Source organism: Myotis daubentonii, chromosome 2 (genome assembly GCF_963259705.1).
Source record: "Myotis daubentonii chromosome 2, mMyoDau2.1, whole genome shotgun sequence".
In the NCBI taxonomy this organism is placed as follows: Eukaryota; Metazoa; Chordata; class Mammalia; order Chiroptera; family Vespertilionidae; genus Myotis; species Myotis daubentonii.
Genome location: NC_081841.1, coordinates 94,746,953 through 94,773,525, shown reverse-complemented (window position 1 = coordinate 94,773,525; position 26,573 = coordinate 94,746,953). Strand labels below are relative to the sequence as shown.

General features: G+C 44.7%; 1 pseudogene; it reads left to right on the top strand.

Annotated features, from left to right (window-relative positions):
- Positions 1–23,444: 23,444 nt before the first annotated feature.
- On the top strand, positions 23,445–23,586 carry LOC132228823 (U2 spliceosomal RNA; annotated as a pseudogene).
- The last annotated feature ends 2,987 nt before the right edge of the window (positions 23,587–26,573 follow it).

Sequence of the window (26,573 nt, the reverse complement as noted above, 5' to 3'; positions counted from 1 at the left end):
AAGGAAGAACTAAAACCTATCCTCCTCAGACTACTACAAAAAATTCAAGAGGAAGGAACACTTCCAAGCTTATTCTATGAAGCCAACATCACCCTAATACCAAAACCAGGTAAAGACAACACAATGAAAGAGAATTACAGGCCAATATCCCTCATGAACATAGATGCCAAAATCCTCAACAAAATCTTAGCAAATCGGATCCAGCAGTACATCAGAAAGATCATACACCATGACCAAGTAAGATTTATCCCAGGGATGCAAGGATGGTACAATATCCGCAAATCAATAAATGTGATACATCACATAAACAAATTGAAAGAAAAAAACCACATGGTCATATCAATTGATGCAGAAAAAGCATTTGACAAAATTCAACACCCATTTTTTATAAAAACTCTCAGTAAGGCGGGAGTAGAAGGATCATACCTCAACATAATAAAAGCCATATATGACAGGCCCACAGCAAACATCATACTCAATGGACAAAAACTAACACCATTTCCCCTAAGAACAGGAACAAGGCAGGGATGCCCCCTCTCACCACTCCTGTTCAACATAGTACTGGAAGTGTTAGCCATTGCAATTCGGCAAGAAGAAGAAATAACAGGCCTCCAAATAGGAAAAGAGGAAGTAAAACTGTCCTTATTTGCAGACGACATGATCTTATACATACAAAACCCTAGAGACTCCATCAAAAAGCTACTAGACTTAATACATGGATTTGGCAATGTAGCAGGATACAAAATTAACCCCAAGAAATCTGAGGTATTTCTATACACCAATAGTGAACTTTCAGAAAGAGAGATTATAAAAACAATCCCATTTACCATCGCACCAAAAAAATTAAGCTACCTAGGAATAAACTTAACTAAAGAGGTAAAAGACCTCTACTCAGAAAACTACAGGACGTTGAAAAAAGATATAGAGGAAGACATAAACAGATGGAAGAACATACCGTGTTCATGGATTGGTAGAATCAACATCATTAAAATGTCCATACTACCCAAAGCAATCTATAAATTCAACGCACTTCCCATTAAAATACCAACGGCATACTTCACAGATCTAGAACGAACTCTCCAAAAATTCATCTGGAATAAAAAAAGACCCCGAATAGCTGCAGCAATCCTGAAAAAGAACAAAGTAGATGGGATCTCAATACCAGATATCAAGTTGTATTACAAAGCCACTGTTCTCAAAACTGCCTGGTACTGGCACAAGAATAGGCATATAGATCAATGGAATAGAATAGAGAGCCCAGAAATCGGCCGGAACCAATATGCTCAATTAATATTTGACAAAGGAGGTAAGAACATACAATGGAGCCAAGATAGTCTCTTCAATAAATGGTGTTGGGAAAATTGGACAGATATATGCAAGAAAATGAAACTAGACCACCAACTTACACCATACACAAAAATAAACTCAAAATGGATAAAGGACTTAAATGTATGACAGGAAACCATAAAAATTCTAGAAGAATCCAAAGGCAACAAAATCTCAGACATACGCCGAAGCAATTTCTTCACAGATACAGCTCCTAGGGCACTTGAAACGAAAGAGAAAATGAACAAATGGGACTACATCAAAATAAAAAGCTTCTGCACAGCAAAAGAAACCATCAACAAAACAATGAGAAAACCCACTGTGTGGGAAAACATATTTGCCAATGACATATCTGATAAGGGCCTAATCTCCAAAATTTAGAGGGAACTCATACAACTTAACAAAAGAAAGATAAACAATCCAATCAAAAAATGGGCAAAGGACCTGAATAGACACCTTTCAAAAGAGGACATTCAGAAAGCCAAGAGACATATGAAAACATGCTCAAAGTCACTAATCATCCGAGAGATGCAAATCAAAACAACAATGAGGTACCATCTCACACCTGTCAGACTGGCTATCATCAACAAATCAACAAATGACAAGTGCTGGAGAGGATGTGGAGAAAAAGGAGCACTCAAGCACTTCTGGTGGGAATGCAGACTGGTGCAGCCACTATGGAAGACAGTATGGAGTTTCCTTAAAAAACTGAAAATGGAACTCCAATTTGACCCTGTGATCCCACTTCTAGGAATATATCCCAAGAAACCAGAAACACCAATCAGAAAGGATATGTGCACCCCTATGTTCATAGCAGCACAATTCACCATAGCTAAGATCTGGAAACAGCCTAAGTGCCCATCAGTAGATGAATGGATTAGAAAACTGTGGTACATCTACACAATGGAATACTATGCTGCTCTAAAAAGGAAGGAACTCTTACCATTTGCAGCGTCATGGATGGAACTGGAGAGCATTATGCTAAGTGAAATAAGCCAGTCAATGAAGGAAAAATACCACATGATCTCACTCATTCATGGATAATGGAGACCATTACAAACTTTTGAACAATAATAGATACAGAGGCAGAGCTGCCTCAAACAGATTGGCAAACTGCAGCGGGAAGGCCGGGGAGGGTTGGGGGGCAGGAGGTAGGGGGGTAAGAGATCTACAAAAGGACTTGCATGCATGCATATAAGCATAACCAATGGACATAAGACACTGGGGGATAGGGGAAGCTAGGGGACTGTCTAGGGCGGGGGGAAAAATGGACACATATGTAATACCCTTTGTAATACTTTAAGCAATAAATAAAAAAAATACATTATACAAAATATGTCAGACCATTGGAAATTTGGAATAAAAGAGTATTTGAAGATGTCCTATATAATAAAAGCATAATATTCAAATTGTCCCCTTGACCGGGAGTTAGACCACTCGCTATAATGCACGCTGACCACCAGGGGGTGGCGTGGAACATGGCGGGCTTCAAGGATGCATGACCTATTATATCCAGCAATCCACTTGGGGACTGAAAACTTAGCAATGATGACAATTAGTGAAGATATGAATCAACTAAAATAGTTGACAGAGACAATTCTTCCATCTTTGAAAATATCTACATCAAATCTGTTTAAATAGATTTTCATCTGCATAATAGAACACATTCTGACAAGACCACCACCACTGTGGTCAGTGTTGTGCCAATAAACGTTTAGTAACTGAGGGAACCCCTGAGTGCACAAATTTTGGGGCACCGGGCTACTAGTATATGTATAAAAGCCTAAGCGACCAGAATGCCATAACCACTGGAATGACCAGTCGCTATGACACACACTGACGACCAGGGGACAATGCAGAAGCTGCCCCTTTGTGGTCGGTGCACTCCCATAGCCAACCCGGCTCTTGCTTGTCGCCTGGGTTTCCGATCACCGTCAGTGGCAGGTGGCTTCTTCCGTCCTTCTCCTTTCGACTCCTGGCATTGCGCCTACGTATGTAAATTAACCGCCATCTTTGTTGGAAGTTAACTTGCATATTGCCCAGATTAGCCAATGGGAAGCATAGCAAAGGTACGGCCAATTACCATGTTTGTCTATTATTAGATTAAACTAGTGGCCCGGTGCACGAAATTCGTACATGGGGGAGGGTGTGTTCCTCAGCCTGACCTGCACCCTCTCCAATTTGGGACCCCTCAAAGGATGTCCTACTGTCAGTTCACAGGGATTGGGCCTAAACCGGCAGTTGGACATCCCTCTCGCAATCCGGGACTCCTGGCTCCTAACCGCTCACCTGCGTGCCTGCTCGCCTCTAACCACTCTGCCTGCAGGCCTGCTCGCCCCCAACTGGTCGCCCCCGCCCCCCGCCCGCTGCCGGCCTGCTTGCCTCCAAATGCCCCCTGCCAGCCTGAACACCCCAAACTGCCACACCTGCTGGCCTGCTTGCCCCTACCTTCCCTCCCCACTGGTCTGCTCATCCCAAACTTTCCCCCTGCTGGCCTGCTCACTCCAAACTGCTCCCACCCCCACCCCCACCCCCGATGCCCTGATCAGCTCCAACTGACCTCCACTGATGGCCTGCTTGCCCCCAACTGGCCCCCCTGCTGGTCTGCTTACCCCCAACGGCCCCGCCCCCCACAAGCCTGATCACAACTGCCCTACCTCTTGGCCTCTAACCTCCTCTACCTCAGCCCGCCAACATGGCTTTGTCCAGAAGAACATCTGGAAGGTCTCCTGGAAAGTCTCCCAATCTAATTAGCATATTACTCTTTAATTAGTATAGATATATTTGTCTGTAAATATGGTTATGATTGCAGATATGAGTAGGACCAGGTAAAATTTTATAGAATGGGCCTTTTATTACAGACTAGGGGCCCGGTGCACGAAATTCGTGCACTGGGTGTGTGTGGCGGGGGAGTGTCCCTCAGCCCAGCCTGCCCCCTCTCACATACTGGGAGCCCTCAGCCGTTGACCCCCATCACCCTCCAATCGCAGGATCGGCCCCTTGCCCAGGCCTGACGCCTCTGGCCTAGGCGTCCGGCCCGGGCAGCGGGGACCCGCAGCTGCAGCAGCCCCGCGATCGTGGGCTTCGCTTTAGGCCCAGGCAAGGGACCCCTAGCTCCTGGGACTGCCAGCTTCGACCGTGCCCAGCTCCCATCGCTGGCTCCACCCCTACTTCCTGCTATCACTGGCCAGGGCGGCAAAGGCACCTGATTCTCCCCAGGGCCGCCTTTGCCCTGCCCCCCAGCTCTTAGCTCCCCCCTGGGTTTCCGATCACTGTCAGTGGCAGGGGGCTTCTTCCTGCTTCCCTTTCGCCTCCCTGCATTGTGCCTACATATGCAAATTAACCGCCATCTTGTTGGCAGTTAATTTGCATATAGCCCTGATTAGCCAATGAAAAGGGTAGCTCGTATGCCAATTACCATTTTTCTCTTTTATTAGTGTTGATGGTGCGCCATGTATGCATTTTTTCTAAAGAAGTAAAAATTACTTTAAAAAATGTTTCAGGAAGACTTTGAGAAATTTACAGTATCTGCTTTTCTTCCAAGAGAAGTTGTCACTTTTATGCCAGAGTGAGAATTATTTGTATGCTTTGTATGTCAGCATTGGGCCACTGTGATTGGGAGGCACTTAGCTTGACTTGAGGGTAATTATCTTGCTCACTGGCTGGGAAGGAGGGTGTGTGGCAGAGGAGATAAATACTGGGTTCTGGATTATTCATAGATTGCTGACTTTCTGGATTGATTGTGCAAGCCCCTTCTTTTATTGATGTCCACCTTCTGTTGACAGACATCTACCCTGGGAGAGAAATGAGATGAAACTCTCTTTCTTGTCATTGTAAAAAGCATTTGAATTCCTAAGGTGTGATAAGGCCACCCAGCCATCCACAGTCAATGCACACATTTTCATGGAGGATGTTCCCACTCTTGAATAAATTAAAACAATTTTTTTCTTTTAATTTAAACTTTCATCAATAACTGTTTTCTTGTTACTTAAAAGCTAGATTTTTTGAAACTGCTTCCAAAGCTTTTCAAGCTGTACATGTCCTTGGAATGAATTTATAAATAAGAATTGAGCCCAGCCGGTGTGACTCAGTGGTTTAGCATGGACCTATGAACCAGGAAGTCACAGTTTGATTCCAGGTCAGGCCACATGCCAGGGTTGTGGGCTTGATCCCCAGTACAGGGCATGTAGGAGGCAGCCGATCAATGATTCTCTCTCATCATTGATGTTTCAATCTCTCTCCCTCTCCCTTCCTCTCTGAATCAGTGAGAATATATTTGAGAGAGAGGGGGGCGGGGGAGAGAGAGAGAGAGAGAGAGAGAGAGAGAGAGAGAGAGAGAGAGAGAGAGGAGTATATATGTTTGTAAATAAGAAAACATGTATTTGATGCTCTTAGAAAGTCTTATTTTCTTTCATTAAAACTTGTGCAGTATAGGGAACGGCGTAGATTCTCTTAATTTGAAGAAAGTTAGAGGGAAAGGTACTAATTCAGAGTTCCTTGGGAAAATGTGTCACTTACATACTTTTTTATATTTATTGTTTTAAAATCAAAAACTGAAATATTTTCTCTTCAGAAAATATATTTGGATCTAAATATCTTCTACAATTTTTAACCCCAAAATATCAATTTAAATATTTTAAAAATGATTGGGATATTTGTCTGTTTTAAATAAGTTAGGTTACTGGAGTTCTACATATTACTGGATCACCTGGGGTAATTTTCTGATTGGAAAATTAAGAATTATAGGCAGAGGGGAGGACATGAGAAATTTTAAAGAACATATTCAATTTACTTTAGAAGCCAAAACTCTCTTATCATGTGACTTTTTTTGTGTTTGATAAACTATATTATCACATAAGCATTGCTGCTATTGGGACAAACAGCGACAGTTGATTTAGGTCATTTGAATGTTCATTGTCTTTATTTTTTAAAAAATATATTTTATTGATACTTTACAGAGAGGAAGGGAGAGGGATAGAGAGTCAGAAACATCGATGAGAGAGAAACATCGACCAGCTGCCTCCTGCACACCTGCTACTGGGGATGTGCCCGCAACCAAGGTACATGCCCTTGACTGCAATTGAACCTGGGACCCTTCAATCCGCAGGCCGACGCTCTATCCATTGAGCCAAACTGGTTTGGCCCACTGTCTGTTTTAATTTGTCTGTTTGTGTTGACTCTGTCATATGCTCAAACTTCAGTGGAAGTCATGAGAACCTATTATTTTTGCCTGCTCCCTCCTTAAATTTGGAAATATTCTTTTTTACTCAGAGGGACCTTCACTTTGATGTAAGGGATTGTTTCCGTTGCCAACTGTTTTCTTCCTTGCCGAGTGAGACGGTTGTTGTGAACTCTTCAGTGATGCCTTCCCCAGGATATTTGCAGATGTGGTTGGGAAAAGTCATTTCAACCCCAACCTTTGCATCTCAGCTGCTGAGGTGCCGGGGGTGCCATGGCGATCATGGGGAAGCAGGCCAGCTGGCACCCTGCCCCCTGGGGGATCCGGGGATGCCGGCTAGCCTGCGTCCAGGCTCTCTCTCCCTCTGATGGCCATGGCGATCACGGGGAATCAGGCCAGCCGGGCGCTCTCTCTCATCCACACTTCGATCTCAGGCCACAGGCAGCAAGCACCCCCGGCTTGGGGTTGTTGCCTCGCCTGCCGCCAGGCTTTCCAATGGCGATCACCTGCTGGGGGCTGGGAAAAGGCTGCCGGCAGGGCCGCCATTGCCCGGCCCTCAGCTCTTGCCTGCCGCCTGGGTTTCCGATCCCTTTCGCCTCCCATGATTGCGCCTATGTATGCAAATTAACCGCCATCTTTGTTGGCAGTGAACCACAATCTTGGTTGGCAGTTAATTTGCATATCGCCCTGATTAGCCAATGGGAAGCAGGTCAGACGTACGGTTAATTACCATGTTTGTCTATTATTAGATAGGACTAGAGGTCTGTTACACGAAGAGATTCGTGCAATAGGCCTTCCTTTCCCCTGGCTGCTGGCACTGGTTTGACTCCGGCACCCAGGATCCAGGCCTTCGGTCTGGCCGGGCTCCAGGCGGAGCCGGCCCCGGAATCGTCAGGCCTCGCTGCTCCGCTGGCCCCGTAGCCATGAGGCCTCGCTGGTCCCCCCGCCCCGGAGAAGTCAGGCCTCTCGGCTCTGCTGGCCCCGGAGCCGTGAGGCCTCGCTGCCCCGCCGGCCCCGGAAACGTCAGGCCTCGCTGCTTCACCGGCCTCTGGGGACAAGAGGCCTTGCTGCTCTGCCAGCCGCTGGGGCTGTGAGGCCTCGCTGATCTGCCAGCCCCGGGACATCAGGATCGCTCCACTGCTTGGAGACTACGTATGCAAATTAACCACCATCTTTGTTTACTTAGTTTGCACTCTCCTGATGGGCTGGTTAGCATAGCGAAGGTACGGTCAATTTACATGTTTGTCTATTATTAGGTAAGACTAGAGTCCCAGTGCACAAAAATTTGTGCGCTCGGGGGGAGGGGGTGGTCCCTCAGCTTGGCCTGTGCCCACTTGCAGTCTGGGACCCCTCGGGGGATGACCACCTGCTGGCTTAGGCCCACTCCCCAGGGGGTTGGGCCTAAGCTGGCAGTCAGACAACACTCTGGCAGCCCAGGAGCCCTCAGGGGATGTCCACTTGCCAGCGGGTAGCAGACCTAAGCTGCAGTCGGATATCCTTAGCGCTGGTGAGGAGGCGAGAGGGGTTCCCACCACCAACACTTTACGGGCAGCCATCAGCCTGACTTGTGGCTGAGCAGAGCTCCCCCTGTGGGAGCACAATGAAAACCAGGGGACAGCTCCTGCATTGAGCGTCTGCCCCCTGGTAGTCAGCGTGTGTCACAGTGATCAGTCATTCCCAGTCATTCTGCTGTTAGGATCAATTTGCATGTTACCCTTTTCTTATATAGGATAGAGGCCTCGTGCATGGGTGAGGGACGGATGGTTTGCCCTGAAGGGTGTTCCAGATCAGGGTGGGGGTCCTGCTGGGGTGCCTGGACAGCCTGGGTGAGGGGCTGAGGGCCATTTCAGGCTGGCCACAGTCCCTTCAGGGTGGTGGGGGGGTCCTGCTGGGATGCATGGCCAGTCTGGTTGAGGGGCTTATGGCTGTTTGCAGGCCACGGCCCCCAGCCACCCAAGCTCCCAGTAGAGCTCCCAGTAGCTGGAAGCAGGTATCTAGGATTTATTTATCTTCTTTAATTGAAACTTTGTTGCCGTGAGCAGAGGCCACAACCGACCAGGGCAGGCGGGAAGCTTGGCTTCCTCCATTGCCGGGGCAACCAAGTCTCCTGCTTGCTCCAGCTCCCTGGCTACCAGCCGCCATCTTGGTTGGGTTAATTTGCATGTAATCGCTCTGATTGGCTGATGGGCATTGCTTGCGGTATAGCAGAGGTTCAGTCAATTTGCATGTTTCTCCTTTATTACATTAGAATAGTGACCCAGTGCATGAAATTCGTGCACACTGAAAAGGAATTAATTAGAGGAAATATTTTAATATTGTTATTTGCCCTTTCTCTATAGTAAAACTGTGAGAGATAAAAGGAAATGAGTACATTCTATATGAAAATACATAATTTTATTAATAAATAATAACAACAAAGTCATGATATAAAAACAATATTGATGCAAATAGTGATTGATAAAGTGATTAAACTTATTCTAATAACTCCCTGTATACCACATTAAGAGTGAAAACACTTTCAGAGTGCTTGACTAATTTCCCCTGGGATAAAGTATTTACAACTTTAACTTTAACATCCCACGCTCTTCGAACTTCAGAGTAAACAACATATAACTGCCCATGTGCGAAAATGGGTTCAGGTAGGAATATTCCTACTTTGTCTAGAGTAGCGGTGGGCAAACTACGGCCTGCGGGCCGGATCTGGCCCGTTTGAAATGAATAAAACTAAAAAAAAAAAAAAAGGCCGTACCCTTTTATGTTATGATGTTTACTTTGAATTTATATTAGTTCACACCAACATCCATGCTTTTGTTCCGGCACTCCGGTCCAGTTTAAGAACCCATTGTGGCCCTCGAGTCAAAAAGTTTGCCCACCCCTGGACTAGAGTTTGTCCTTGTGATTTATTAATAGTCATTGCAAATGCTGGCATCATGGGAAACTGTCGTTGAATTAATTTAAATGGTAGGCCAGTGTCAGATGGGGACAAATCAATTCTTGGAATCAGAACAACCTCTCCCTCTGCAGATCCTGTTAATACTTCAGCTTCAATAATGTTAGGTCGTAATCTTTTGATAATAAATCGGTACCATTACAAAGACCCCATTTACTATTACGATTTCTCAATAGCATGATGATTGCACGCACTTTCTATTTTAATTTAAGACGCGGCATTCCTGAAGGAGTAATACTATTAAGAAATTCAATGCGAAAATTTTCCTTTTCAGTATCATCTGTTCAGTTAACAGAATCATCACTCAAATATGTGTGAAATTCTCCATCAAGTATATCCAAAATTTCTTCATTTAAGTTTTGAACATGCTCATTTTTTGGACAAAGAATTGCATGTTTAGGTATATTTTTAATATTATCTATAGATATACTATTTCCAAAGGTGGCTTCAATAATAGATCCGTTACAAATCATTTCATGGGGGAATTTCAATAATATCCATTCCTAAATGAAAACTGCTATCAAGTTTGCCATCTCCAAGTTTTACTAACCATTCACTATAAGCAGAATCCTCTGACCTCATATTTGTTTTAAGAGACAACTTTCTAAAACACCCCAATCATCACAGTACTTTGAACTTGAGTGTACTATGGCCGATCGCATAGCATGTGGTACAGTACTGAGGCATTGTTGAAAATCCCCTTTGAGAAGGAGAATTTCCCAACCAAATGCAACATTCAAATTCATAATTCCTCTTAGTAATCTGTCTATGGTGATTATAGCATGACTAGATGCCATGGTGCATTCATCAATAAGAAGAAGTTGGGCCTTTTTAATGGTTTTAGCAGCTTCATTCTTTATATCAAGTCTAGAAATTGAAGTTTCATTTCATGGAATGGGTAATTTATATGTGGAATGAAAGGTTCTTCCACCAAGAAGTAAATTTGCAGAAATTCCTGTAGATGCTGTGGGCAAAACAGTACCACCACAACCTCTAATAGAATGTGTTAAAACTTTTTACAGATATGTTTTTCCACTACCACCTGGACCATCCAAGAAAAAGCATTTGGGGTGTACAGTGTGCTCTTTGATGGCTGAAGTTATAGTCTGAAAGGCTGCCAACTGTTCATCATTCAGAAAATTTATCAAAACCTCTGCCTGTTGTTGCTCATACAATTCATCACATGTATTTGCATTCATTAATAAAAGATAGTCCGGAAGTTTGAAATGTGAACATTTCATTCTATGCAATGTGAAAACCTCCTGAATTTCGTTAAGGGCATGCATTTCACAGTTCACACAGGCACCTTCTCTTCAGTGTACTTTCCAACAGAAATCTTCAATAAAATGAGATTTATTCTCAACTTATAATTTGTCTGAGCTGAAGGACATCCAAACACACATATGCATGCAAAAAGTTGCCGTAGTTGTTTGGGCATATTAAGGATGACTGCATCGTCAGTCGTATCTTTCCAGATACTGTTGTCAAGTAATAATCCTTGGTGTTTAGCAGCTTCATGAAATGTATCATCAGTTAAACCTCCTACAGTTCGCAGATCCTCAAAACTTATCACAACTTTTACATGCAGAAGCAAAAGTCTAAGGTAATATCGTTCTGGTTCTCTAAAGCTCACAGTGAACAGTCTACCTGATACTTTATTCCCACCCTTTCGGTGTTTTGTCCACAAAGAATTATTAAACACATAATGCTGTGGAATCTCCCAAAATAATAATTATGTGCTTCAGAGTCTTCTCTATTCAATAAGAACCAAGCCATCAAAGTCGACTTATGCCTTTTAGCCCTATCCAAAACTTCAGCAAAATCATCGGCATGAAAATACAAATTCTGATCATTTGGCAAATGAATAGCTAATCTTGTGATTGCATGAGATTGGACATGCATTTGCATTCCAAAAAGTCTACAAACAGCCTCAGGAGTGCTCACGTACCTGGAATCAATGAAATCCTGTACTTCGTCATGATTGATAATATTTTTTTTCAGAAATTTGAATATTTGCACAAGCATGCCCTTTATAGATGTATTTAAATAGATATTTGAGTCTTCTCATTGATGCACACACTTCAACATTTATATGACAGTTATATTAGAGGCACAAATACGGGTTATAAGGGACAATCCAAGTATTATCGACAATTTTATTTCCAATAGAAATGGTACTACCAGATCTTGGTTTGTATTTGGGATATCCATCAATATTTCCAATGGTCACATTTTGAAATTCTTTTGGATATCCCTTTGAACATTTTCCATTTTCCATACATGAACTATTTGGATTTTGTATTCCACATGGTCCATGTACCATATTTGATTTTACAATTTGAAAAAGTCAAGGACACTGTCCTCATCTGGAATTTCTGCCTTAACTATATGGTCAATGTCATCTTCTGAATGTAATTTGGACTCACTATCTAATATCAATAATATGTGAGCGTGAGGCAGTCCGCATTTCTGAAATTCAATGACATGAATCTTAGCTATTACTTTGCCAAATAAATGGAATTTACATATATCATTTAAAAGAGTGCTCAGCTTAATATTAAAAACTCTGGCTACCAGGTCAGGTCCGTTTTCAACTTTTTGCCAGCGTTGTAAATTGTTTGTGATATCTGCCCATTTGGGGTTGCATGTCATGGTTATAAATAAATTGGGCCTGCCATACTTCGTTACAATTGCCATAGCATCCTGATATCGCTGCTGCATATTTCTGGGACTACACTGAAGAGATGATGGAAGTATTATCATTTTACCAATTGGCACATTGTCATTTTCAGATCTAGATTTGAGTAATCCATCAAACCACTATATTTTTCAGCTCTCAACTTAGATTGGTTTGCTTTGATGAAATTTATCTGACTGGCCTCCATTTTTTAATACAAATCCACAATAAACTGTTAATTTTCCTGCATTTAAAATAGGATTGAACGTGTCCCTCACAGAGAGATGAAATCATAATACTGCATTTGTCTGACCCGTGTCCTTACATTTCGCCTAGTATTATTGTCGATTACACTGTTGTCTCTAAGTCTTAATGCAATATCTGTTCCCCAGCCTTTTTCACCATGAAGAAAAAGAATAGAATATGTCATTGCATCTAATGTAGGAAACAGGATACTGATTTGTTTCATTTTAGTGGCACTTGGATTATTGGGATCTGGTTTACAATGAATGAGCAAGTCCCTTTCAAAAGGAGGTTCTCCATCTTTGTTTCTGAATAAGACAGCAACCTCGGTTACACGAGGAGAATTCTATCTACCTGGGTCACTGTTACGATCATATTTAATTGCCATTGTTACTGCTGTGGGAGCAATACCTTTTGCTGCTGCTTCAGATTGGGCTTCCTATTCTACCTCAGGTAGCATCTTGTATGATTTTGTTAATTCATTTATTTCATGCATGAGGTTGTTGATGTTGATCATGAGTCTTTCTAAGCAGCCCTGATTTTCTGGCATTGCTAATCTTTTACTTGTAGCTTCGGCTGTATCCAAAATATAGAGTTGAGCAAACTTCCGAGAAACACCATCCAAAGGATGTAAAGTTCCAGTATGGTGATAAACTTGTCCAGGTATTCTAAAATAGTATGGCCAATACCCTGATAGCGATGCAATATTTGCACCCATGGAAGCAAATGCAAAAGAACTATTTATGGATCGAATATTTCTCATGAAATTTTTACGGTCAGAATCCTCGTTTGTCATTCATCTTTTTAAATATGCCGGGTAATCTGGAAAATGTATATCATTTGGACAGACTTTCCCTTTGCTACAACATCGAGTAAATTTCCCATTGGATGGTTTTTCAACAGAGAAATTTAGGGATAGGCAAAATTCACATTGAACAGTCATTCTACCACACCTGTGTTCGAGAATTGCATCCTCATGTACAATTTTTTTGCTGAGAAGGGAGTTGTAATCAGGGTCTCCCAAGAGCCCTCTTGGGGCAACTGTTCATACTTACAGTGCCAGTTGGACTCTCAAATATCCCAATCTTGCCATCTTCCAACACCTGGTATAGCACTGTCATGAAGTCTATCTGGATGGAATAGGGTGTGAAGAGAAAAGGGGAATGGGTGTCACCGATCTCCTGGTTTTTATCAGCCATGATCCTAAGGGGAGAAAAATATCTGGTAGTTCTCTGATGAACCAGGAAGAACGGGCTTGAAATCTAGAACAGTTCTTAAGAGCAGTCTCAATACTGATTACGGATTTTCTCCTTAGGCTCTACATTATTTGGCAAGCAGAGATTATGTTCTCTATCATGTGCATATCCCCATGAAGCCACACCAAATCATGCAATCCACCCAGCGACATTTATCACAAAGGGCTCTAGAAGAATGCAGAATACGAAAGCCCTTATACAGAAACTCCCTGCATTTCACCTGAGGTACTTTTGCTGCCTGGATAGCCTTCTAATGCCTCTTCAAGAGGCTTGGAGATTTCCTCTCAAAGACCTGTGCCCTGGGAACAAAGATGTTGCCTGTATTCACTTCTGCAGCAGTCTTCCCTCACTTCTGCACAGGGCGGTATTTGCATGACAGATGCTGCTTTATCCTGATGGGAGACCTGTAAATAGAATCATGACACACAGGCAGAGAATTACAAGTACAATTACAGTTTTTCTGACATGGCACAGGTTAATGTACATAACTTTATTTTACAGATACCGTTAGTATGCTGCTTAGTTTATCCTACCTTCCATTTCCGTACAAACCAGAGCTGCCTCCAAAAAATGTTTTGGGCTCAAGAATCAGAGCCTTCTGTCTGGCTCCTGCCCTTTTAAAACAGATCACAAGTCAGCCTACAGATATCTAAGGCATCCAGCCTGATCTTATCAGCTCTGCACTTTCTGTCCCTCCCCAGGGAATGAGGAGTCCTCAGCGACAGCTCAGCTCCTCAGGAAGTCTCTCCCTTTAGTTGGCCCCCCTACAGTGCTCAAACACCCTCCCTCCAAATACGTGTGCATGCACACACGCAGGCCGCTCTACGGAAAGTCACTCTTTGATGTCATTACCCTGCATTTAATTTCTTCATAGTTCTTAGCACTCAACTCAATTCATTTAGTCCTCCCCACTACAGTATAAGATTCATAAAAGCAAGAACTTTGTCTGTCTTGTTCTTCCCTGCCCCTGGCACTCAGCATGCCAGGTGCTGTGACAAGTAGCAGGGATTCAATAAAAATTTGATGAATATACAGCAAGCTTGACATGGGGGCTGTAGGTGGAGGTTTCTACTATAGAAACCTCTTCAGAGGTGTCAGTGAAGGATGTCCCATAACTTAAATATCTAGTGCAAGGCCAGTTCTTTAGTCGTTTCAAACTGTCTTCATATAACCTCACAACAACCATGTGGTCAGTATTATTACTAGCTCTATTTCACAGATGAAGAAACTGACAGAAAGATTAAGTGACTTGACCACTTGGTGTAGCTCAGTGGTTAGGTATTGATCTATGACACTAGGAGTCACGATTCAAATCACGGTCAGGGCACATGTCTGGGTTGCAGGTTCCATCCACAGTAGGAGGTGTGCAGAAGCCAGCAATCAATGATTTTCTCTCCCTTTCCCTTCCTCTCTGAAATCAATAAAAATTTTGTTTTTAAAACAAAAGGTTAAGTGACATGCCGATAGTCACATAGCAATCCCTGAATCCAAGATTTGAACGCACATCTGCCAGACCTTCAAGCTCCTAAGCTTTGTATTTCCTCATTCTTCTCTCACCAGGGTAAGGTGAAAATAGACTTGTTTACCAAACTTTAGAATAACAACAGGAAACAATACAGAAAAAAAGTAATGATTGCCCTAGCTGGTTTTCTCAGTGGATAGAGCGCCAGCGTGTGGACCAAAGGGTCCCAGGTTTGATTCCAATCAAGGGCACATACCTCAGTTGCAGGCTCTTCCTGGGCCCAGGCCCTGGTTGGGGCATGTGCAGGAGGCAACCCATTGATATGTTTCTCTGACATCGATATTTCTCTATCTTTCCCTCTCTCTTCCACTTTCTCTAAAAATCAATGGAAAAATATCCTTGGGTGAGGATTAAAAGAAAAAAAAAAGTAATTATTATTTCACTCCCCGTGGATGGTAATTATGGATCTCATTATTCCAGAAACAGCACAAGCTAAGTCAGAAGTTAAAGAAGGGTTTAGATAAATCCACAAATAGTACATACACTATGTGTGCTTTAAGAATGCTTGGTGTAGCTTTTTCTGACCTCTTCAGATTGGCTGCCTGAAGGACAACCATGACCTTCCACACAAGTTCTCCCTAGAATTCCCCACCAGTGCTAAGGCACAAACCTCATGCTCATTAAATGAGGTAATAAGAGGTTATGTGAAAGTGTAAGTTTTGAAAGTGTCATTTTCTTCAGTCTTCAATTATCACTTGTTCTTTACTTGGGGATAAACTATCGCTACAGACTGAACTGTGTCCCACCCTCCCTCAAATTCATGTGTTAAAGCCCTAACCCCCAACATGAGACTCTATTTTATTTGGAGGAGGGCTTTTAGGAGGCAATTAACATAAAATGAAAAGGGTAATTAAGATTAAATTAAGGTATAATAGTGGGCCTTAATCCTTATTAAGATTGGTGGCCTTCTAGGAGTAAGAGAGAGCTCTCTCCTTACCAGCCATGTGAGGACAAGTATTAGTAAGAAAGGAACCGACCTTCTGCAAGACAGGAAAAGGGTCTTGGACAGGGAACAGAATAGGCTGGGACCTTAATCTTCGACTTCCCAATGTCTAGAACTGTAAGGCACAAGAAAAAAAAAAGAAAAAAACTCTGGCCCTGGCCACTGTGCTAAGTGGTTAGAGCATCAGCTTGCGATTCCAAGGATCCTGGTCAAGGGTACCTGGGGTGCAAGTTCCCCAGCCCTGATAGGGGCGGGAGGCAACCAATCTGTTTCTCTCCCACGATGTTTCTCTCTCTCCCCCTCCTACTTCCTTTCCACTCTCTCTAGAAATCAATGGGGAAAATATCCTCGGGTGAGAATTAAAATAGAACAAAAACAAACAAACAAAATACTCTGTTGTTTAAGCCACTCAATGTATGGCATTTTGTTATGGCAGCCAGAGAAGACAGAAACAATTTAAAAGCACAATCCCCATTTTAAGTCCCTACAATGCTTTAACTTCACACACCTGGGAGACAACACAGCCCCAAAAGAAAACGTTTTCTGCACCTACAGTTAATCCAGGCACAGCACCAGCGGGGCTGCAATGCTCCCACAGCAGGGGACACGGCCCGGCCTCCCACCTCCAGCCTCAGAGCTCTCACATCCTGTAGAAAAACCTGCTACTTGGTGTTTTATCCACTTTTCATAGCACATCCTCCAACAATCTGGTCAATTCCATTCAACCGAACCCTCTTGACTGGACCCCACTCCACCTTGCTTTTCTGAAGGGCAGAGCCATGTACAGTATGGGCTCTGAGGTGAGGCTTCTAAATTTGGGACCCCAGCTGTATTCTTGCCTAAGTTAATAGCCCTAACCCTCAGTTTCCCCGCGTGTAAAGGAGAGACAGATAAAACTGCATATCCATAAGGTTGCAGTGACCACTAAATAAGTAACTTATAAAAAGCGGTTAGCACAGATGGGTTACTGAAGTCCCTGGTGCGTGTTAGTTATTATTACTCCAAAGCACCACTCCAGTTCAACTGAAGATCCCGCCCTCACTCACCTCCCATTCGCCCTTGCACAGCCTTCTCGCCTATCAATCACACATTAGCTCCGCCCCTCCATGTCGCCAAGGTTTTTCCCGCTCCTGACGCCCCCCGCCCCTACGCAAACAGCCACTGGTTAGCACTTACACCGGAGGACGTCCTTTCTCATGTAGGTTCTCCTCGTCCTAAGCTTTGTTACCACGCGACACCGTGACCACTCTCTTCTCGGGCAAGACAGCTTCGCTTCAGGCCAGGCGGCTGAGGTATGAGAGATAAGGTCGTGGAGCTTAAAAGCGCGGCTCCGCTCGATTCCCAGAGGAGCCTGCAGCGCTGCCACGCCCCGCGCCACTGCGCGTGCTCACTTGGAGACTTGGGCGTGGTCTCTTTTTGCACCACTGCGCTTGAGCGGCTGGCTCCAGCAGGGACTGTTTCCTGGAGGTAGGAAGGCTGCAGGTGATGGACCCTTGGCCAGCCTTTCTGACCACACACGGCCTTTGGGGTTCATGCCAACCTGCGACCTCCCTTGCAGTCCTGCCCGGTGCAGGATGCTTGATCCTCCGCCTATTGGCGCAGATGTTCTAATCTCCACAGATGATTGGCTGGAAGAAATGGGCTCATATTTACCAAACACTGCAGGCAATAAGGCTAGCAGAAAATTGAGAAACCAGTATTCTGATCCTCGCTCTTGCCAGGCCTTAATATGTGAACGTGTTATTTTTACCTCTGAATGGACAGTACTCGCCTCAACTGGGTTGTACAGGAACTTGGACATCTTTTTTTTCCAATTTCAATTGTCATGCAATATGATATTAGTTTCAGGAGTACAACAATACTGATTGGACATTGATGTGACTTACCTAGTGATCACACAATTAAATCTAGTACCCTTCTGACACCATACTTACCTATTAAAATGTTATTGACTTTCCTGTATGCTCTACTTTACTTCCTCTTGACTGTTTTTATAACTGGCAATTTTTAAAATATATATTTTTATAGATTTCAGAGAGGAAGGGGGGGGAGAGAGAGACAAAAACATCAATGATGAGCATCATTGATTGGCTGTCTCCTGCACACCCACTACTGGGGATCACCTGCAACCCAAGCATGTGCCCTGACCGGTAATTGAACCTGGAACTGTGAGTCCAAAGGCGGATGCTCTATCCACTGAGCCAAACCACATAGGGCTATAACTGGCAATTTGTACTTAATTTCTTCACCTTTTCCCTGAACCCCCTTCCATCTGGCAACCAACGATTTGTTGTCTATGTGATTTTGTTTCAGTTTTGCTTGTTTGTTCGTTTTGTAAATTCCCCATATGAATGAAATCCTTTGTTGTTTGTCTTATTTCACTTAGAACAATACCCTCTCGGCCTATCCGTTTTGTTGCAAGTGGCAAGATTTCATTCCTTTTTATGATTGAGTCATATTCCATTATATATGTACCACATCTTCTTTATTCAATCTTTATCAATCTATGGATGGACACTTAGGCTGCTTCCATATCTTGGTTCTTGTAATAATGGTGCAATGAACATAGGGCTGCATATATCTTTTCAAATTAGTGTTGTGGATTCCTTTAGATAAATATCCAGAAGTGGATTTTTTGGTCATAAAGTAGTTCAATTTTAATTTTTTTTGAGAACCCTCAGTACTGTTTTCTACAGTGGCTGCACCAATTTACAATCTCACCAACAGGGCACAAGGATTCCCTTCTCTCTACATCATTGCCAACATTTGTTTGTTGATTTAATGATGATAGCCATTCTGACAGGGGTGAGGACATATCTCATTGTGGTTTTAATTTAATTTAATTTGCTTTCCCAGATGATTAATGATGTTGAGCATCTTTTCATGTCTAATAGCCATATGTATGTCCTCTTTGGATAAGTGTCTACTCAGGTCCACTGCACACTTTTAAATTGGGTTGTTTGGGTTTTTTTATTGTTTTATTGCTTAAAGTATTACAAAGAGTATTACATATGTCTCCTTTTTTTCCTGCCCTTAACAATCCCTCGGCTCCCCCTACCCCCTATATGTAATAACTTAATCAATAAATTTTTAAAAAAGAAAAAGAAAAAATATATATGGTCCTTCTTCTTGAGAAGGTATATGTAGCAGCAAGGACAAATAAAATGAATTACTAGGTCTCCATTAGATTTCTGTGTCTATCAACTAAGGAGCCTGCAGGTTGAGTAATGATTTTGGACATGCTGTTTCTAAAGAAAACTCTGAGGTTGTCTTGTGAATTCTTATACTTTAAGTCCAGTGTAATCTGCAAAGGCATCAAATATGTAACTCACTAGAAAGCTTAAATTAAAATTTGGCTCTGGGGAATGATGCATAATAAAACTAAATTTTGTAAATTGCCATTGATTTTGAAATACTTTTGTTGCTAAAATTATATGCTCAAAAGAAAAGCACAATAAATGTCTGGTTACCTGGGGGAGGGGGGAGATCATACAACATGATCAAGTGGGATTTAATCCATCAGGCTGTTTTAATATCTGCAAATCAATTAATGTGATATACCACATAAACAAAAATGAAATCTAAGAATCACATGATCATATCAATAGATGCAAAAAATCATTTGAGAAAACCTAATATCCATTCATGATAAGAAAAAAAATCTCAACAAAATGGGTATAGAGGGAACATATCTCAACATAATAAAGGCCATATATACAAACCCACAGCTAAGATCATACTCAATGGTGAAGAGCTAAAAACTTTTTCTTTCTTTCTTTCTTTTAATATATTTTTTTGATTTTTTACAGAGAGGAAGGGAGAGAGACAGAGTTAGAAACATCGATAAGAGAGAAACATTGATCAGCTGCCTCCTGCACACCCCCCACTGGGGAGGTGCCCACAACCAAGGTACATGCCCTTGACCGGAATCGAACCTGGGACCCTTCTGTCCACAGGCTGATACTCTATCCACCGAGCTAAACCAGCTAGGGCAGCTTTTTCTTTCTTTTAAAAAATTTTAAATATCTGAAAATCTTTAAAAAATATTTTTATTGATTTCAGAGAAGAAGGGAGAGGCAAAGAGAGATAGAAACATCAATGATGAGAGAGAATCATTGATCTGCTGCCTCCTGCATGCCCCTCCCTGGGGATCAAGGCCACAACCCAGGCATGTGCCCTTTGCCACAGTTGAACCCAGGACCCTTCAGTCCTCAGGCCAATGCTGTATCCACTGAGCCAAACTGGCTAGGGCTAAAACCTTTTTCTTTAAGATCATGAACAAGAGAAAGATGTCCACTTTCACCACTTTTATGCAACACAATCTTGGAAGTCCTAGCCACAGCAATCACACAAGAAAATGAAATAAAAGGCATCCAAATTGGAAAGGAAGAAGTAAAACTGTCATTATTTGCAAGTGGATTAATACTATATATAGAAAACTCTAAAGAATATACTAAAAAAACTATTAGAACTAATAAATGAATTCAGTGAAGTTGCAAGATACAAAACAAACAAAAAAATAAAACGAAATTCAGGAATTGGTTGCATTTTTATACAGCAACTAGAGGTCCAGTGCATGAAATTCATGCACAGGTAAGGTCCCTAGGCCTGGCCAGTGATCACAGCTGATTAGGGCCTTCCAGCTGCCGGCTGGCACCTTCCTTCATTCCATGCTGCCCCCTGGTAGTCAGTGAATGTCATAGTGAGCGATCAAACTCCCAGTCTCCCAATCGAACTCCAGAGGGGACACTTTGCATATTAGCCTTTTATAGAGAGAGACTAGAGGCCCAGTGCATGAAATTCGTGCATGGGAAGGGAGCATCCCTCAGCCCAGCCTGCACCTCTCCAATCCAGGATCCCTTGGGGGATGTCAGACTGCCAGTTTAGGCCCAATCCCGCACCAGCAGTCCGACATCCCTCTTGAAATTCAGGACCTCTGGCTCCTAACTGCTCACCTGCCTGCCTGCCTAATCACCCCTAACCACTCTGCCTGCCAGCCTGATCGCTCCCAACTGCCATCTTGATTGCCCCCAAATGCCCCCCCTGCCAGCCTGATTGGGGTTGGGGGGCCAATTGGGGGCAGTGCCAGCCATGGGGAGGAGCCATGGATGGTTGGCCGGCCAGCCCTGCCCCTGATTGGGGTGGGAGAGCCGATCTGGGGTGGTGCCGGGCAGGGGGAGGGGCTGCAGGAGATTGGCTGGCTGGCCCTGCCCCCTATTGGGGTGGGGGGATCAGGGGCTGCATGAGGTTGGTCACTCAGCCCTGCCCCCCCCCTTTTTTTTTTTTTTTGGCAACTTCACAACTTTTATTTGTGGTGCCTGTGCTATGTCTCAAAAATACCTTCTCCCCCTGCCGGGGTTAGCAGTGAGGAGGGGGCAGCAAAATGTAGAAGATGTCCCGCCCTATTGCACACAGACCCTATATATAAGGCCCACCTGGCCCAGGCCGGTGGAATGCTTGACACATTCTCGGATCCCTGCTCAGGGGCTGGAGGGGTGACTGGTGGCAGCACATGTGAAAGGGGACCTCTGGGTGCCCACTCTGGTCCTGGTTACTGGTCCTGGCACTTCTTGGTCCTCAGTTCCTTCCTGGTCCTGCCTGCAGCCCTGGTCCCCCTACCTGGCTCAGCCTCCCGTCTCCATCCTGGCCTCAGATGGCCCCCTTGGCTTCTGGGGGCTCTGTCCTCCCCCCCTCCCCTGGAGGTCCCAAGGGGAGGTTATGGCTTCTCAGAGACTCCCCAGCAGCCCTGTCACTCGTGTTCACACAGGGGGAGGGGTGCATGTGGCAGAAGCAGCTGTATAAATGCAGGTGCAGGGGCAAGTCCTCCGGGGTCACTTGGACAGTTTGCTGATGATGTGGATCAGGGTCACATTCTCCTCCTTGAGGAACTGGTTGTCAGCCTGGAGGCTGGACAGGCCCTTCAGCTCCTTTTCCAGCTCAGCAGCCTTGTGCTCCAGAGCCCTGGGTTCAAATCTCTCCAGCTCCAGGAGGGTCGGCCTCTCTGCAAAGCGCTCCTGCCTCTGCATGGTGTACTCCAGCTCCACCTTGAGCTGCGCCAGCCCCAGTGTGGTCTGGGTCAGGGCCTCACGAAGTCTCTAGTTCTCAACGCGAAGCTTTGCATAGAGCTTCCTGAAGCCTCCCTAGGGCACTTCTGATTCGGGCTGGGGTTCTGGGTTTAGGTCTTGCTGCCTCTGGAGGGGAAGGGCTGGATCCTGGGCTGATGTCGGCTGGCTTCACCTCCTCCCCTTTTGCAGGCCCTCTCCTCTCATTGCCAACTCTGCGGTGCTGCCTGGAGGCCTGTGGTCCCTATCCCTACCCGTCAAGCGCCTCTACTCTCTAGGCAGGGCCATCAGAATTCTCAACCCCATGGACTTGGGGCTGCCAGGAAGGGTCCAGGCTCTGTGCAGCCTGCTCTTGATCAGGATGGGAGAGTCCGAGGGAGGCCGGCAGCGGGGAGGGGTTGCAAGGTTGGCCACCGGCCCTACCTCCTGATCAGGCTGGTTTACCAGCTACAGTGGGCGTCATAAGGACTGGCCCAATCAGGGCCATCTTCTGCGGGTTTGTGTCTCTGCTCACTCTGGCCCCAGCAGCCCAGCGCCTCTGCCGCAGGGCTGGGGCTGGGGTCCAGATCCCTCTGCGGGGTTGTTCTTTCCAGCTCTGGGCTATGCCTGCGTGTTGTTCTCTCAGGCTAGGGCTGCCTCCTCCTGAGCTGGTCGTGTTTCAATGTCCTGACCTAATTTGCATGAGAGAGAGAGAGAGAGAGAGAGAGAGAGAGAGAGAGAGAGAGAGAGAGCCGGGCTCCTGCAGAGCCAGAACTCATATCTCAGTCAGTGGTGCATTTCCTAGCACAGAGCCTAGCACATAGTGGGCCCTTAGTAACCACTGAAAAAAACTACCAAAATCCTAGAAGCACTGAGATAAATTACCCCTGTGCAGTAGAAGAAATGATCTGCTGCCCCCTCCTGACAACATGCGGCATTGTCCTAACCACAGACATCCCCTCCCTGCCCTTCATGCACTCACGCATCCACCCAACCCACAAAAAAAAGTGGTAGAAGGGAAAGCAGAAAAGGAGCTGATGGAGAATGGGGGAATTGAGCTGTCTAAAGAGACCAGTTGGATCGAGGTGTTGGTAGGACACTTCTGTCAGCTCCTACAAGTGTCCATGCAAGCTAGGGTACACAAGCCAGTCAGTGCTTCAAAAGTAGGGGCACTTCCTTAGAGTGCGTCTGACTCCCTCCACACACACTAAACTGTATACTTGGACTAGATCTTAATTGTTTCTCATTCTATGCTGTTGTTATTGTCTTGTTACTATTACTGCTGCTTTCATTTATTTTAGTAGGTGATTGCTTCTCGGCCTTTTGGCTAAGATCAAGTGTAGTATTTTAGTAGGTGATCACTAATTTTTTCCTGCATTGTTGTAAAGTATTTGTTTCTTGTATTGGGTAAGGCAAAAAAGTAGGTTTACAGTTATCTGTGTAGAAAATAATACAATAATTAACAAATATTAATACAAGCATATACTGTTGCATATTCACAACTGTAAACCTACTTTTGCCCGACCCTATATTTGAAGTCTGAACTGACCACTAGTTTCTCCTAATTTTAATTCAGCTTCCTACTGATGTTCTGTGTTTCTCAACTTTCTCCAAAATCCAAATCCCAATTAGAATTCCCCTACTCCCACTCCTCCCCAGGGCTTCAGGAAATTTTGTGACATAATGCACCCCCTTCTGGTGAAAAGAAGCATTATTTCAGCTCCAATTGGGGCTGCAGGCCTAATTGGGTTTTTTGTTTGTTTGGTAGGTTGGTTTTTGGTTTTTTTAATTCTCACCCCAGGATATTTTTTCCATTGATCCTTAGGGAGGAAGGAAGTGAGAAAGGGGAGAAGAGAGAGAAAGAGAGAGTGACAGAAACTTCCATGTGAGAGAGACACACTGATTGGTTGCCTCCTGCACACACCAGGAGGGGCTGCAAGGAAGGGCTGGGGTTCAGAACCTGCAACCCAGGGAATCAGGAATCAGGAATTAAACCTGTGACACTTCAGTGTACAGGTCAACGCTCTAACAGCTGAGCCACATGGGCCAGACAGGAAATGCCTTTTTCTTTTTCTTTCTTTCTTTTTTTTTTTATCTTTCAGCTAATTTATTTTACTCTGATAATAGGCTGAATGGAACAGAGGGACTGACGTCTAATAATAAGACGAGAATTCTTAATGCCCAGACCGGGTTCACAGATGCCAAACACGTTAACTAGGGAGCAGTGCTGAGCAGCAGCTGCCTGTACATCGAGATCCCAGGCGGGGCTCTGCCCTGGGGAGCAAAGACAGCTTCGCAGTTTTTCTCGAGTTTGCAGAGTTGCAGCTGCATGCTGACCATTTGCTTCCACAAGAAGCATGATGAGAGAGCTGCTCTGCTCCGTACCTTCAGTTTTATGGCTTTGAGACTGTGAGACCGGGGCATCCCCTTGTCCCCGAAAGACCCAATGCTTGCTTCATGGCCTACACATTTGAGAGTCTTCTGATGAGGACGAGTAGCAGCTGCACCCCTCACCTTTGCCACCACTGACAGATCATCGCAGATTGTAGCCTCTTTATGTGTCTCGCTTTGTGCTGGTGGTGTGGCCAACTGCTGCACTGGTGCAAATGGCAGGCCTGCTCCCCTCTTCTGGGTTTGTCCACATGTTGTGCAAATAAATGCTCACTCCTTGTCCAGTGCTCCTCCAGGAAGCCTCTCCCTGGGGACAGGTATCATGTCTTGTTCATCTATTTATTTCTCAAAGTTCCGGAGCCTGGACATCTACAATCCACCTGCCAGCAGGGTCACTTCCTCGTGAAGGTTACTTCCTGGTTTGTAGACAGCCACCTTCTCACTGCATCTTTACATGGTGGACAGAGCAGAAATGCCTTTTTCAATTACATAATCTCTTCTAGGCTCCAAAGAAATCCTCCTTTTCTCTGATTTAGTTCCTGTCCACTCGTCCTTTCCCTGAAGAATTTACTGAACTACTTTCAGAACGGCACCATAAACACTATCTTCATATAAAACAATACCTGCCCTCCAGCAGTTGACAATATGTTTGGTGAGACATGGCACATATGATGAAAGATTGCTCCCATCCTCAAGAAGTTTGTAATTTCACTGGAAGACAAGGTATCCATCTGCACTGGCTTCTCCAGGATGATTGAAGAAAACCATGTAATGTATAATAAAATGGGAAATTTATAATCACTGGACACTGAAAATGTGTGGCATAGAAAAGAACTGTTTTCAGTTAGGTGGAGCTATCAGCAAGGAGGCTGGGTTTGAACTGTCCTATGCTAAGTAGAAGTAGGAAAGAGAATGGAAAATTCGTTGTCTGAGGGTCTGGAGGCATCCTGAGTCCCAGGGACAAGGGTCTCATAAGAGCTCCAGAGGTGGGGAGACATGGTATGAAGTGGTCAGTCAGCCACCCTGCCACATTCTCCCTATTGAGAGCTGTGCCAGCAGGACAGGAGCAGCAAAGACGACAATATATTTTGGCCTCCTTTGCAAGAGCCCTGCCCCCCAACTCCAGCAACAAACCCCCTGCCCATGCAGAGACAGAGTGAAGTGCTGGTAGATTAGAGTGAAGTGCTGACCAAGCTGACAGTGCCACTTCAATGTCATCAGTGAGACCAGTGCCAGTTTGGAGGTGAGGGGTGGGGCATGTTGGGCAGACCAGTGAACCAGAGAGTCCCAAAGAAATGCGATGGCCTTGATCTCCCAGACTCCCCACCCCTCATTAACTGAATCAGCCTGGGTAGCAGAACTGTGAGATGCTGTTCTAAAATAATGACAGCATGTCAGGTTTGCCTTCTCATGAGAACTGAGTGAAAGGGCTAGAGAGTCTTTTTCTCCAATACTTGTTCCATCCCAGTTCAGCCACTCCAACTCCCATACTTCTTTTTTTAATATATATATATATATTTTATTTCAGAGAGGAAGGGAGCGGGAGAAAGAGTAACATCAACAGTGAGAGAGAAGCAATCATTGATCGGCTGCCTCCTGCATGCTCCACACTGGGGATCGAGCCTGCAACCCGGGCATGTGCCCTGACCAGGAATGGGACCATGACCTCCTGGTTCATAGGTCAATGCTCAACCACTAAGCCACACCAGCTGGGCTCCCATACTTCTGATGAATAGCCTAAATGTTCCATCATCTAAGTGGTTTCTTACCATCTCAAGCCAAAATTCCTCTGCTTCGACACTCCTGGACGGCCAGCACAGGCACGGCGACCACGCCATCTTGGGAAACAGAGCTGCTTGAGACTAGGATCCTGGCCTCAGCACCACCCAGTCTAATCTCAGACGCATACCAGGACCCTGCAGCCACTGGGGACAGAGACCTGTGACCACAGCTACAGACATGCGGACACCAAAAGTTCAGAAATCCCCGCGGCAGATCCGTGAGTAACAGAACCCATCCCCCCTTCCAGCAGGCTTGCGGTCAGC